Below are 16095 nucleotides of genomic sequence, written 5' to 3'. Positions count from 1 at the left end.
GAAATTCAAGGACATAGACATATGTAGTGTCATCCTAGTTTTCATACCACTCTAGGTATATATGATGACACTTTCATTTGTAGTGATCAATATTTTCATGTGTATATACTTTACATGCCAATATGGTTTCTAATGTGAATCACATTGATATACTATAGATACGGGGGCTTCTTTTGCAAATCTTCCTCCATTCGAACATGCTTGGGTATTTAAGAACTCTATAGTTGGCGATTTTCCATTTTTGCTGTGATATTTTTGTTTTCAATTTCTTTTTATTAGTGTATTATATATTTTTAAGTATTATTTTTATGTTGAGTGTGCTCATCCTAGGTAATAATAGTACGAGGGCATCCTCTTCTACTATACAAATATGTACAAATGAGGGTTGCAACAACAATAACTAAATTTGCCCAAGAGACATAGATAGGATGCAAGTGGAACATTTGGATTGGTGGTAAAAATTTGTTAGTTAATAAATTGAAATGTTATTCAATCAAATGTTTGTAGAAGGTTTTGTGAAAGGTTGGAAAAAAAACCTTATTTTTCCTATATGGGTCATAGCTATGTTCATGAAGAATACAATAAAAGGAAAAATGTAATTTTTAATTTTATATGATTATAGAGCTTTTGAAATCATAGTATATTGTAGGGATAACCTTTAAAATTTGTTTTATATTTTATAATAATATTTAAATTGTAAAATATGTGAGTCTCCCAGGCTTGATTATACATTAGCTTTAATAAAATGTGCGTGTATATGGAATAAGTGGTTGTGAAGGGAGAGCATGGTTCAACAAAATGTTTTTTCTTCACCTATTTATTACAATGATGATGTTGATAACTTTGGCATAAGAAGTTTTAGGCTAACATAAATGATTAATGTGGGTATAATCTCCATCCTATCTTACTAATAGAATCATTCCTATCAAAAAATTTTGATTTTTTCCTTACCATTAGTCATCTAGAACCAATATAATCAGTATGACCTTCATCACACTTTGGTGGGTCTAAGTTAAATACCATTTCTATCTGACTCGATTTTTATATAGTTATAATATAAAAAAAATCATTTGATTGGAAATATTTGATGTTTGACATGGAAGTTGCTTAAGAAGGTAATTTTCGAGTTGGAACTCTTCTAAATAATTTTTGGAATAGTTAGGTAAATCCTCATGTTTAAGAGTTAGGAGGGGATTATACAATATCACTAGTAGGTATGGGTGGAAATCCTAGCCTCATATCACCTTGTTAGTATTTTATATTTTTATGTTCCCCTAATGTACACCCTAAAGAATGAAAGAAATAATTGAAAAATGTCTTCGCATTATGGTTCTCATGATGTAAGGCTGGTTAGATTCTTATTTGATCGAATGTAATTTAGTACACCTGTAACCTCTTCTTGCCACATAATATTAAATTTGGATCAAGATAAAATTACATTACAAACTCTTTTTAAGGTATGAACTTTTATTTTATCTCGTCTATTGTCACAACTATCCCTTAGGTGACAAACGCTAATTCTTGGGACTACATGTATAAAAAGGTGTAATGGTCAGTACTGTTTATGTTCCAACTATATTCTTTGCGTGTATTTCCTCCTTATTCGGAAAGGTTGGTCCATCCTATTATGTTCTCCCTTGGATTCAGCCTTGCCACTATAGATTGACTACTAGTAGATACAACTCCTATTTTGGGTATCATTGGGGGATCTCCTAATGAAGCATCCACTAATTTAAGTGGGAGTAAAGGAGGGGATGCTATTTGGGAGAAACTTTGGCAATGTTACATCTTTCAAGATTTTTCGAACTTTCATTTCCTTCAATTCCCTTGACAATCAACCTTGTATAAATGATCAGAACTTGATTTGTAATATTAGTCAAGCTAAGACCTCCCATATTCTTACTCAAGTAATGAATCTCCCATTTCAAACTACAAATGCATTTTCTCCTTTATCTAGGTGGCCATAATAAATTTTTATATAATTTGGTCAACAGATTGCAAACCTTCTTTCAACGGGCACCAACAAGAATAATAAAATGTATGAGTTGCTCCTAATATTTTAGAAATTTCATACACTTAATCAACCAGTAAACACGTTTTTGGTCATTTTGTCTAGAACTTCATTCCAAATGTCAGTAATACAGGTTTGAATGTTAATATGGAAAGTCTCTGTCCATGACTATTGGTGGCCATAATCCAAAGTTATGAGCATTGGAACATGTTTTCCTACCTCGAATCCAGGTGGAAGAACTAGAAGGATCATATAATTTTTTAATCAAGTGCCACTGATAAGATATTCTTCTATTTGAGGTAGAAAGATGCCCCTGATAAGCCCAAAAGTGGTATTTTGTTCAACAAGATATAACAATGAATCAACAACTATATTATACAAAACTAGGGCTAGGCGTGAAACTTGCCTAAATATTTAAATGGACCGAGGGCTTAAATGTGGCCTTGTTGATGGTAATTTTATTTGAAGGATCAAATAATAAGGTTTGTGTTTCTCTCGTAAACTTGGGGGCAAACCCATTGGGCCATAATGAAGTGCCATCCCATTTAGTTATAGTATTTGTCAAAATTACTTTGTTTGAATAAAATTACATCATTAAGATTTAGCTCATCTAATAAACCAAACTTTATTACATAGTATAGAAAATTTAGAGAGTCAAAGAAGTGCACTTCCCTAGCTAGGATGTGATTTACTCTAGATAGCTTCTCTCATTTATGTTATGTGCTTTATCTTAGGTAGATTTAGGGCTAGTGTTATGTACTCTAATTTAGGTGTTGTGCATGGGATGTCTTTATTTTGTAAGCCAATATTCCTCTATGAAAGACAGGAATCATGGAGATAGTTAATCATGTTATGAGTGAGTGTGTTTAGGAGTTAAGCCAATTATGTTTCTTAGCTTTTAATTAATAATAAAATGATGAAGTATTGAAATTTTAGACTTGTGTGTACTTGTTCATACTTTTTCTAGAGGGATGTTTTGTAGTTTAACATACTCAATATATAGTTTTAATTGAAGTTTAGACTTTTGTTTCATAGTTGCTAGGTTGATTTTCTTGAGATGAGTTAATTCCACTATATTTCCTATTTTTTAATTAATAAAACAATGATGTAGTATTGATAGTCCAAACTTGTGTGTACGTTTTGTTTATACTTAATGTATTCTTTGTTTGTGTTTTGCAACATCATATCCATGCAGATAGAAATAATGAATTTTCAAGATTTACTAGTCGAGATGGAAGGAATGGTACAAGTTTCTATCTCGCTATCATGCTAGTAAAATACATTGTTACAAAATTTTGAGGTAGAAATTTATTCCTTTTCTTGTTTCCAGCTCTTCATCATTGTTGTCCACTACTTTCTTTGGAGCATATTGAGATATGTTGGAAGTATGACATGGCCACGTGACTACTAGCAATTTGGTTCACATTTAGCATATGGCATCTGATAAAGGTGACTAGATAACCATTCATATATTTACTTATAGGATCATGAGTAATGTTGTAAGACAAAACACTATTTTGTGAATGCAAAAATAAGTGCGATGATGTTTTTTGAGTTCATGGTTTCGAGCACCACTATTGATTGTAAATGATGTAACATCTATGGACAAGAATAATTATGTAATCCTAAGTATCTCTGAGGTTATTCCAATCAATAAAGGTGAGTCTCTTCCTCAAATTCTTTTGAATATTTAGAAGTAATTGTATTCCTACCTTAATTTTTCGTGTCTTATTTTTCTTAGATCAGTTGGGAGTACAAAGGAAAAAAGTAAGAAAGCAAGGGGACATTGAGGTATACATGTTTGCAACCTTTTGTTTGAAACCCATTACAATGAATTCTATATTGCCTCATATTAACACTTGAAAAAAAATGCGCACAAATCCTTTTCTTATGTTAACATCAAGAGATTGATGATTCCTTGTGCTTTTTTCGTCATTTTTTTTTGTTTTCCTTCATGATTTCAAGCTAGAAAAATATAAAAAAAATAAAAAAATATAAAAAAAATTTACTTCTTCCCACATTAGGGTTTTTATTGAAACATTTTCCATTTTTGTGAGTTTTAAGGATTGACAATTTAAAATCTGCTAAATTTGGTAAATTTAATGGGAAATTGGACCTTTCCATTTTGGTGAGATTTAAGGATTCACAATTTAAAATTTGCTAGATTTGGTAAATTTAATGGAAAAATGGACCTTGCCATATTCTAGATTCAACCACATATCAGTATATGCAATGGTTTCAACTATGTTAGGGCTTACAAATTTCGATCATCTCATGCATAGAAGTGACAAACAAATGTTTTGCAATTATCATACTTATTTTGCATTGCTAGCTTTTTTAATTTGAACCTGGAGGAAATAACTAAAGGGATGATGAATCTCTTATCATTTCACTGTGGCAGCCATTACCCTTGCTAAGTATTTATTCATAGAAAAGTATCTACATGTTATCCCAAAACAAAAACAGAATATTGCATACTTGTTAGTTCTATCTCCATTTTATGTAATCTAACTACAATTTGAGGTTGGCCATGAAATCTAGAATTCTATCTCTATTTTATGTATACTATAATTAATTTAACTACAATTTGAGGTCGGCCATGAAATGTAGAATTCTCTCTCTATTTTATGTATATTGTGATTAATCTAACTAAAATTTGAGATTAACCATGAAATCTAGAATTCACAACTCCCATTTCTCACGGCTAACATTTAAGGTTGAGCATTTAATTATGTTTTTTCATCTAAATAGCCTCCATATTTTTATACAAAGAGACATGATAATTGGCATTTACCTTCCACCAACTCTTTTTGAATGGATTGAAAATTCTTGATTGGGTAGCATGGACCTCCCATACCACAAAGGGCCACATAGGTGCCAGTTACATTTGAGCCTTCAACTTTTCCATTTTGAAAATCAAAGGAAGAAAAGGACCTAAAACAAATGCAAGGACATATGTATATATTGATGTTGGGAGATGACAAGGAGCTTAAAATCAAAGGAAGAAAATGACCTAAAACAAATGCAAGGACACATGTATATCGATGTTGGGAGATGACAAAGATTTGTGCGCAGCTATAAAGCGTTACTATGAAGCAACAAAAACTTCACTATAGTGAGTTGCAAACAAAGGGTTACAAACTTGTATACCCAAAGTGCATACATTTTCTCCTTGTACTCCCAAATGATCTGAAAAAACATTAAAGAAAGAATACAAGTGTTTATAATATTCAAAGGAATTTGAACAAAAGACTCGCATTAAATAATTGCAATGAACTCCTTAATATTCCATAAATATTCTTATTCATAGATGTTATATCACATTCAATCCAAGAAACATCATTACACTTATTTTTGTAGACACAAAAGAGTGTATCGTATTACACCATTAGTCACAATCCTATAAATAAACAAGGGATGTCGAAAGCATAAGACAACCATGATGAATAATTAGAAACAGGAAAATGGACTAAATGTCTAATTGAAAATGTTGCAATAGTGTATTTGACTGGCATGACCGAGTTATATGAGAATATTCTACATTGCTACTTACAACATATTTGGATGTGCTGCAAAGAAAGCATAAAACAACCATGATGAATAGTCGGAAACAAGAAAATGAACTAAATGTCTCATTGAAAATGTTGCCATACTGTATTTGAGTGGCATGACTGAGTTATATGAGAATATTTTACAAAATTGTGAAGTGTGTGGAATATATTTTTCCAATATTTGGGGTCAACAAACATAAAAATAAATAAAGGAAGTGCCAAGTTCTCTGGCATCATTGTAACGCACATGTTAAATATGTCAAATGCCTGAAATTATTATTCTTTAGTGTTTTCTTGTGAACCAAATTTTCAAAAACGATGATATTTTTATGCTTATCATTTATGGTTTATTTATCTGTTCAGCACCGCTTGATAGAATTCATATTTTTGAGCCACTGAGGATATCTTCATGTATATTGAGAATAAAATAACTTAAATTGAAAACAGATTAGGCATTATGTATGTACTATAGAACGCAATACTCGACAGAGAGGGTGGATGCATGAGGTGAGGCTAACGGTAGGGTTTGTGGTTTTTTCGTGAAACCGAATCATCGAAAAAATACATGTTTTGTTGATTCACAGATAGCATGCGTAGATATAGAATATGTTAAAAATACGTTGCCACAATCAATGTGTGTCCAACAGAATCATTGGTCAAAATACTCCCACACAAGTAATGCGTGTGCGAAGGAATCAGGTCGGAGAGAAGCGTGTTATTTTACAAAAAAAGGGAGTAGTCTATCCGGACGGAGGAATTGCCCTGATTATCTACCCGCCGGGAAAGAACGGTAAGGGCAATGGTTGGTTGGAAAATGTGTTTCGGGCAGCCCCGCCGACCTGGCTAATTAATTATGTACCTTTTCTGCAGTCCGTAGTTACTCCAAACACAAATCGTGAACCCGCGCCATTCAGTGATTTGAATTTGGAATTTGAATTGGTTGCCCCCGCCAGTTTCATTTTCATCCCCCACCATTATCCGGTGATTGGATCCAGTTTGGGTTTTAATCTCCTTGCATCGATTTCTCACAGTTATCCGATGGATACGCAAAGATCCTTTTGAGTAATGGGTAATGGGCTTTGCTTGCAGGTGGAGGAAACATCACAGCATCGAGTGTTGATTATGCTGGAGTTGCAGAAAATCTAATAGAAAGCATGTAATTGTTTGGAGCTTCCCTACCATTCCATACATCAGATGTCTCCATTTAAAGGAAAAAAAATAAAGGGAATCATGATAATTGTATACGTAACCGAGGTCCGTTTTGACAAAGCTTCGTATTTATTTATTTGGGAGTCAATAGATCGAAACATGATTTATGAGAGTATATGTGTAATTTCAACTAGTGCATTGCCAAGGCTCTGTCATTCGAGTTGCCGAGAGCATCTCTTCACGGACAAGATCATACCCGGGTGTTCGCAGGGCGCTGTTCTCGCCTCTGAAGTTCGTTTGAAAGGGTCATGAATCATAACAACAGGTATAAAACTTCTATTAGAAAATGCAGATGCTTTAGATAGAAAGTTGTATGATATTCTATTGGCTGAGAAGGAGCAGAAGGCCATAAAGAATCATTGAGAGGTCAAAGAGTTACTGGACGCACTGGAGAAATGCGTGGCACATTTTGATGAAGGGATTGTAGCAGTGGATAATAAAATCAAGAAATTGTATAATGCTCTTATTAGAATTTTCTATATGAAGTGTTTTGTGTTCTTCAAAAAGTTGCAGAGATAATATCCTCTGTCAGTTTTATAATTATAGTTGAGCCGTTGTTGGCTCTTGGAATTGCTTCGGCACCAAGGGTTCAGATGTATAAAATTACTAATATGATTGCTACCTTGTACACTGTTTTAATAATCCGTCGTTATTAGATGCGACTAAATTCCCCTTTCTAACTAATTAGAACTTTCAAGATATACATAACGGAATGATCAATTTAAACCAAGAGATGCTTGAGGGAAAGATAAATAGAAAAAGGAAAAGCCAAATCAGTCGACATATAAACTAAAGTAGGGCTTCTGTGTTTTTCTTCAATTTTGATTTATGCCTTTTTTAACTCTCTATTTATATTATTTCCTGCTGATTGTTGATCAGTTATAAAAAAATAAATTGGTTGTTTTTGGTGCATTATTTTTAGGCCCCGTATCACCAATAGCCACATATTATAAAAAAAATATCTGGTTGTAAATTTGCATTTTATTCTGTATAAATTTAGTTATTTAAAATGTTTTTCAAAATGCCTTATATTGATTTTAAAATTTAATATAATTTAATTGTTGTATTGATTTTAAAATTTAATATAATTTTATTTTTATATTATATTTTTAAAGAATAAAATTAACAATTTATTTGAAAACACATTATCAATTGATTTAATTTTTTTATTTTTTATATAGGATAACTTTTATTTTATTTTATGGAATTGGTTTTTTATGTATATATATTTTTATTAATTAATTTTTATTTTATTTGTATATTAAATTTGTTTAATTTTCATATTATATTATTGGGTAAAATTGTATTAAATTACAGTATTATTTATGGTTAATTTGATCGTGTATTACTACTTTTGTTTTATTTTTTTTAATAATGATTTTGAAATACTACTTTCTCAATATTACATGCTTTAAGGATGGAAATATAAATATTCTATTTTACAAAAATCTAATTCTTTTATACTTTTTTATTCAACTATTATTAATTATATATTTCTTTGTTCTTTTTTATATCGATAATTTATATGTATATTCTTTATAGATATTTATCATAAAATCATGTAACTAGCATGAATCTTATTTAAAAATGACAAATATTTACTTATTTAAAAAAATAGTGTTCTAAACACTTTGTTGTAAGAATGCCCTTTTATAATGTCATGGAGTTTTTCATGTAGTTTCTTATTTAAAACTTCTCTATTTGTGTTTATGACACCCAATCATTGTTTAAGAGTTATGAAGCATATATATCTTTTATGTGGGTCAACATGACTACGACAAAGTGTGGGAGACCTTTCCCAAAGATCATTTTTCACATTTTCATGAATCGGTGTTAGTTTACATGCCATGCACTTAGGTTAGAACTACTATTCTCAAATCAACATAGAATAATCATAAATTAGTTTAACCATTATATATTTTATTCCTTGGCCATTGAGATTGGTTGAGTATGCATAACCATTATAGTATCTAATATTGGAGGGAGGTTGATTTCAAGATGGTATAATATGTACCTCAAATTAAGAAAAAAGTCAAGATTTGTTTAAAAGGATATATTTCTATTTACTTAGACTATTGAGAAATTCATTAAGTGTATACTAAAATATCACTCCATGTCAATAGCATAATGATGCTTCAAAATTCATTATAAAGGACATTTATGTTTTCTAACCCAAATGTAACATGTCCTAAATATGATAGATATATTACAGTTTGTTGATTTCCTATGTTGATGATACCCTTCTTTTTCCATACCTAGTTTTTCAAAAGTTAATATAATATAATAACCATTATTTTGATGCTAGTAAATATTTCATAAAAAAACATAAAATTATTTAAATAGTATGGAAATATAGATGATCAATAATTTAGTATTCTAGAAACTTGACTACTACTTACAATTTGTGTTTGCATCCAATATTAATAATTTATTAGATACATATACAATCTTTCCTTCACTATTGACTTCAAGATTAAAAGAAAAAATGTCTTTGTTATTTTTATTTGGAATGATTGAAATGAAAGGAAGCCACCAAACATATATATTGTAGTTCCATTCGTTAATAAGTCTTTCCAACTACATCCTCAAAATTATCTTTCTAAATGCAGGGAACATGAGACCATTATTTTGGGATATGAGGGAACTATTTATTGAAAATATCCAATCTATATTAATTCTAAAATTATGGTTTTATTTATTTGAGTTTATTTCAACTTTGAAATATGCATTTTTTTATATTATTTTTAGGAAATGCTATCAGTAACATTATGTCCTGTGAAACCTGGAATAGGAAAGGTCATGTGGCTTTGACAAGGATGTGTAGAAATTTGTTTTATATGGGGCATATTAAAAGCCTATGAATTTGAATTCAAAGGACTTACATATATAGACATAGAAGTTAGATTATAAAATTGTTTAATTGATCATTTTTAAGGATTTAATATTTGTTCTATATAAAGTATTGTAGACAACTATTTGAAAATTCATGCATATAGAATGTAGGTGAATATTCAATAAAAAAACATCTAATTTACTATTAAAATTGGTAAAAAAATTGGCAATATCATCCATTTAATAATATATATGTAAAAGATAAGTGAATTTTAACCAAATTGGTGAATATTTTTTTTGAAATAAGTCCAAAAAGATAATCGATTTTCCAAATTTTGCCCCTGAAATTTTCCTTGGTTTCATTCATTCATTTGCATAATGTCAAGAGTTTAGTCATTTGGAGGAATCATAAGATAAAAAAAAAAACTAAAAAATTGGATGTCCAAAAGAAAGTAAATATATCTCTAGAAAATACAAACGTGAAATTTAGAAAACTGATTTTCAACCTCACATAGTAAACATCAATTCGTAAAGATCTAAAATTGGAGAAAGAGATGAAGTGATTAGAAGAAATTTAGTAATGTAAATCGGGGAAAAAATTCAATGGATAAGTGGAAGAAAGTTATGATTACACAAGGCAATTTTTAGAATATAAATAAAACTTGATATCAAGGTTTGATCGAATGCACGCACATTTGATAGATGGGACAAGTGGAGAACAAGAAAATTACATTCCAATGGCTCTAGGAACATGTTATGATTATTGAACGTGATGATTGTAAGGGATCTCACATGCATGAAGTGGCAGAAAAATCGGTGTGAAGGATCTTGTCACTCAAACATTCGGCTTGAAATTAATATAACTATGTAACCCTTGACTTAAAAATTAGTTTTTTATTCATTCTCAAGAATCTCTAATCAATCCATGATACTTTCCATGAAATAAGGGTTAAATTCTAATGAATAATAAATAAAGAATAATACAACAAAATTATAACTAAATAAATAAATATTAATAAATATAATAAATAACTATCTAATTAAATAAATTAAATAAGTATTAATGAAAATACTATTCATAAGCCGACTACTAATGAAGACAACAAAAATATTTTTCAATTAACTATTAATAAGCTCCGTAATTTTCGCACTCTCTCTTCTCAAAAACAAATCTCATTGCCCTGATGATGGACTCACTAAGCTAGTCTGAAACGTTGGTTTCAAATTTGTTCACAGGTTTTGCCTCAAAATAAATAAAATAAATTCTAATGCTTTAACCAAGGCTAAAATGAAGTGATGTTCAACTCTTACAAAACATGCTTCGAAATCATTTCTCTAAACAAAGTGTTTTTTTACTACTTCAATGTATTTTGTATAGTATAAAAGAAACCCTTCCAAAATTTAATTATCTCTACATTTCAAAATGGAAAATAATACAAGCTTCCTACAAGATTAAGAATATTACATTGACACTTGGTGTATGATCTATGTAGTGATATATAATACATGTACAATGAAGACAACATATTAGATAGGACCTGTGTGTATATTGGTTGCAAACCATATTATAGTTTATGTGGCATTTGGTTAATGTTGAGGATTGTCTCCCTTTTAACCTATAATAACTTGTGACTCTACATTAGAGACTTCCCAGCCTTGCACTTTCAACAATCATGGAGGTCTTCAAAAAGCACCTCAGCGTTGCAGGCTAGATCACTGCAAGTGTAATGGTGTGCCTGGGCACATGGATATTTGAGGATTTCTGATCTCCTCATGGCCCTCTAGATGTATTTTGAATCCCATGGACTTAGGATCTTTGATGATATCTTCAGCTAAGGAGGGGTAGTACTAGTAAGGGCTACAAAACCATAGAGATTGTGAAAAATTGTTGCCATATATTCTGTTGGTTGTAGAACCTCTGCAACCAAACCATAACTAAATCTATGTTGAATGGCGAAGTTCGCAGAGAGAAGCGCCATAGTGAAGTTAGTCAAGGACCTTAATATTATAGTCCAATTTGATAAAATGATGTGATTGGTCTCAGGGAAGACCTATCCATGGAATCAATTGACTGTCTCATAATATTATGCCTTATTATTGTTTACGAAAAGGAGGGTGACGTGGCCCAAATGTTGCATCCAGAAGTCTTTTGATCAACAGTGCACTGAGCGGGTGGGGAAATGTGAGATGGGCCAATATGGCAGAAAAATGAGCATGGCGGTCTTGTTATTAGTTGGGGTGGACCCACCTAGTCAGCCAGCCCATTGAGTCAACCCCATAGCAATCTCAAGAGTGCATGAGAAAGGGGGTGGGGTGATCAATAATAGGATGTCATTGCATTGTTATGATGTGTGACAATTGGAAACAATGAAGGTGTCAAGATGTGACCAACCGACTCACGTGGCTCGGGGACCATATCTTAGAGAGTTTGTTTTCGGCATGGTAAAGGGATAGAAAGGCTAACTGGGCATTGGGCTAGTTAGGCTTACAAATTAGAGGTAGGGGGTGCGCCCATTGGTCGAGATGGAGCCATACGACAACTCATCCCTAAGGAAAAATTCCCATGAGCTAAACAGGGAAGCTTGTTTCAAAGGAACGAGATGACGTGGTGCTAGGATGACTTGGCACAGGGTGTCATGAATCTATAACGACATGTTCCAGTTAGAGATAGGGTCCATATGGAGGAATACCCCCCTGATCCACATAAACTCAAGGTGTTCCTCCCCATAAGTTCAAAAGGTGCATAGTATGGAAGTGTCGGAGTGTTGAGGTTGGGATGGCATGTCTCGGTGGTCCCCACCCTAGAGCGAAAATAATGTTAGCTGAGGCCACAACATACTTACCATTAAATGTTCCACATCCCAACTAACATATAATACATATCCCTATCCTTCAGTGAAAAAATAAGGGCTATGCACATCACATAGGGATTCCTCCCTATATCCTTTCCTCATGGAAATAATGTCCTAAGAATATCAGATCACATCAACCAACCAATGGTGATGGTATGCCATGAGTACTCACTGCCCCATAGGAAGTTACTCAAAAATCCAAAGAAAATACCATATCCAATGTCACAACCATTGGTTGTCCAAACCTTCAAAATGCTAGCTGTAAAACACATGCATTGCCCAAGCATTTATTAAATAACATTTTAAACATCATTGTAGTTAGTATACACTCCAACTAACACTTGCGAGTAGGATACCCTCAACTCACATTCAGATATTACCCATAGGGTTGAGCTCCACCCTAGGTGTAGGGATCCATGCATTAGTACCATGCTACATCCTTGAATCACAAGGTGACCCTTCAATTATGGATGCCATAAATGATTTAAAACCAACTTTTAACACCTAAACATCTGTTTTATTAGTTTTATAAAAATTATTGTGAAACCCCCTTATTGAGGGACTTACCATTAATTAGCCATGATAGAGCCCATCCAGTCCAAGTGTTGAACCTGTATGCTATGATGCCACCTTTAACAATGCTCCCCACCCTAGTGGGATGGATACTACTTGATAATCCAATTACCCTTATACTATTTAGGAATGGGATTAAAATGTTTTTATCTTTTCCTCAATAACATTTTCCATCCTGAGGATCTGAATTGGCTTAATTGAGGGTTATGGCTTCTCTTTTCGCTTGAGCTCCAAGAATCAGAACTCCATAGCTTCATTATATTAAATTTCAATTGGCCCTACCATATGTATATATATATATATATATATATAGATATATATATATATATATATATATATATATATATATATATATAGATATATATATATATATATATAACCATAAATTACCTTGCCACTCCGGCTCAGCAGAGGGTTACGCTTTTTAAAAAAGCATCCGGTTCCATAATATAGAAGATGAAGTAAGGTGAATTCCACAAGGTTCTACTAGCGAGGGGGGAAGGTATAACCATAGAAAATTTTAGGGGCTAATGTTCGCCCAGTGGGCTAATTTTCCATGATTTTTCCACAAAAAAGATTCGCCAATTTCCAATTTTATAAAAGACGATTCGCCCAAATTTTAGAATATAAAATTATTTTACCTTAAAAATCGCCAACATTATATAGAGACTATATATAAAATAATTATAAATTTGATTAATTTTACAAATATATCAATAAACATTTATAATTTTCATATTAGGGATTAGTGAGATTCGCCAATGTTTTAAACTTCAAGAAAATTTTCCATCCTTAAAATTTTCCTTGGGTATAACCTTCCTTCTCTCTCACCCTCCGATGATAAAGAAATCAATGTTGGGCGAGACCGCTAGATCAACAATAGATTCTTTGGAGAATCCTTCTGAAAGCTGAGAAAGCGACACATAACGTAGGAAATTCGAAAATTCGGATTATTGGAGAGGATTGGGGAAACCCGAAATCCCACCATGAATGACGAACTCTGTTACCGATATGATAGCACAACACTAATGAAGTGAGATTGACTAAGCTTAGAGTTAACTTCAGAAAATTACTATGGTGGTCCCCGCCAATGTCTCATAAACGATGTCAAATTTTTGGGCAGATCCCCACACATTCGCACTTCTATGTCATCATGCATAATTCCAATACGATAATATGAACATAAGTTATCGGGGGTTCACCCCTCCGAAGGGGCGGTAAGAGGAATATCATCAATCATTTGATCAACAACTCACATTCATTCTAACACCCTCCCTCACCATTTTTGAAATGAAAACAAGAGGTTTCAGAGAACGAATTATTAGGTTTTCCAATTTTCTTATGGTTTTTATTGATAGGCACATGACATCAAGATGGGCCCCCTTTCTCTGACCACCATGTCATCCCACTTCGCCTTTTATTGAAGCTTTCATCCACTACTTACCTTTATACCTCCATAATGGGTCCTATAGGAAATTTCTTCATGATCCTTCCCCTCCCAACAGATCAACTCGACCTCTCTTCTTGTCCCTCGAGGGTTGGGACCACCAGGACATGTCATCCCAACGCCAACACCCCGACAATTCCATAATATGCACCTTTTGAACTTCTCGAGAGGCACCCCTTAGGTTTACGTGGATCGGGGAGCCATGCCTAACTATAGTCACCATTGGTAACACCCGTAGACTAGGCATATTTTATAAAGTGAATAACATGCTCTACAATTTCATTTGACACGATTGTTTCCTACCAATTATAATGAATATCATATTCCCTTATACAAAGATATGTCAAGGTCGGAAATGTCAACATTATTTCGAGGAATAAGTCAGGAAAGAACCTGCCACTCTTCAAAACATATCAACATTATCTTCATGAATAAGGAAATCAACATCTTATTCATTACTCTCATTTGGAAAAGGAGCTCAATCAACATACCACGTATGATCTCTTAGATTCCACTAATTCTCAATGATAGTTTCACTTGAAAGCCCTATATATGAAGCAATGTCGCAAAATGGCTTGTACAACAGTAACTGAGTCCAGCAAAATGTTCCAAAATGTTCCAAATTGTTCTATCCCCTCGTTCAGAATAACATTAAACTATGGCCACACATGAATAATAGCATGTGCTTCTCGCGGTCTACATTGCTCTTGTAGAAAATCAAGGTGTTTTTGATAAAGCTAAAGAACATTGTTTTCGCACGAAATTTCATTAGAATGAACCAATATTTTTTCGTATAGTTTCTTGCTAACATTCAAGGTAAAAAAAATTTGACTACACACAACAAGAGGTACCTTTAGTAAAATCTGACAAGATTCTCATGCTCCATTGTCATGATCAACAAGAACTTCTGCAAGAAAATTCTATATGCAGATAATGTGGGAGCATTAGATCAACTTCCACTTGTAACCCTTGTCAAAATTTCATGATAATTTTCAAATCTTCTGTTAGGGTCCTATAATAATAGGATTCATAATTTTGAATTGGCTATGGTTAAGTCTTTTAATATTGTGCATATTTTTGCTTTCTACAAAATGTTTTCCTATATTAAAATTAAAAAATGTAAAGAGGGTATGTCCTAAAAGAATAATTACAGGACAAAAAGAAAGAAAAGATAAAAAAAGTAAAACCTATGAACCCCACAAAAGAGATAATAAAAGATCATGAAAGTGTGCAAATTCAAATGCCACTCCTTTTACTTCACTTTGCAAAATATTATTGTGTGCAACTTGTCAAAAACGCCACAATCCATGATGGTTAAATAGTTTAATATTGATTATTCATTCTTTAAATTTCATGTTGATAGATAGAGAATAAAGACTAGCAAAATTATTTAATCTTAGCAGATCAGTAGTTAGGTAGAGAATAATAATGAGCTCATCAGTTTAATCTCAGCCATTGGGAGTTATAGGCCTATAATTAGATAGTTTTCTTATCAAAAGAAAAATAAATGAAGGGTCAGCAAGCTCAAATGCACCCAATGAAATGAGGAGAAAATGTTAGGGTAAATAAACGGTAGGTATAAGAAGTTTTGCAAATGCCTAAGGTTTCTAAGTCAAAGGC

This window comes from Pinus tabuliformis, chromosome 2_2 (assembly GCF_031772625.1).
Source record: "Pinus tabuliformis cultivar Carrire ecotype Pingquan chromosome 2_2, CPIR1, whole genome shotgun sequence".
In the NCBI taxonomy this organism is placed as follows: domain Eukaryota; kingdom Viridiplantae; phylum Streptophyta; class Pinopsida; order Pinales; family Pinaceae; genus Pinus; species Pinus tabuliformis.
Note: the sequence above shows the minus strand (reverse complement) of the source record.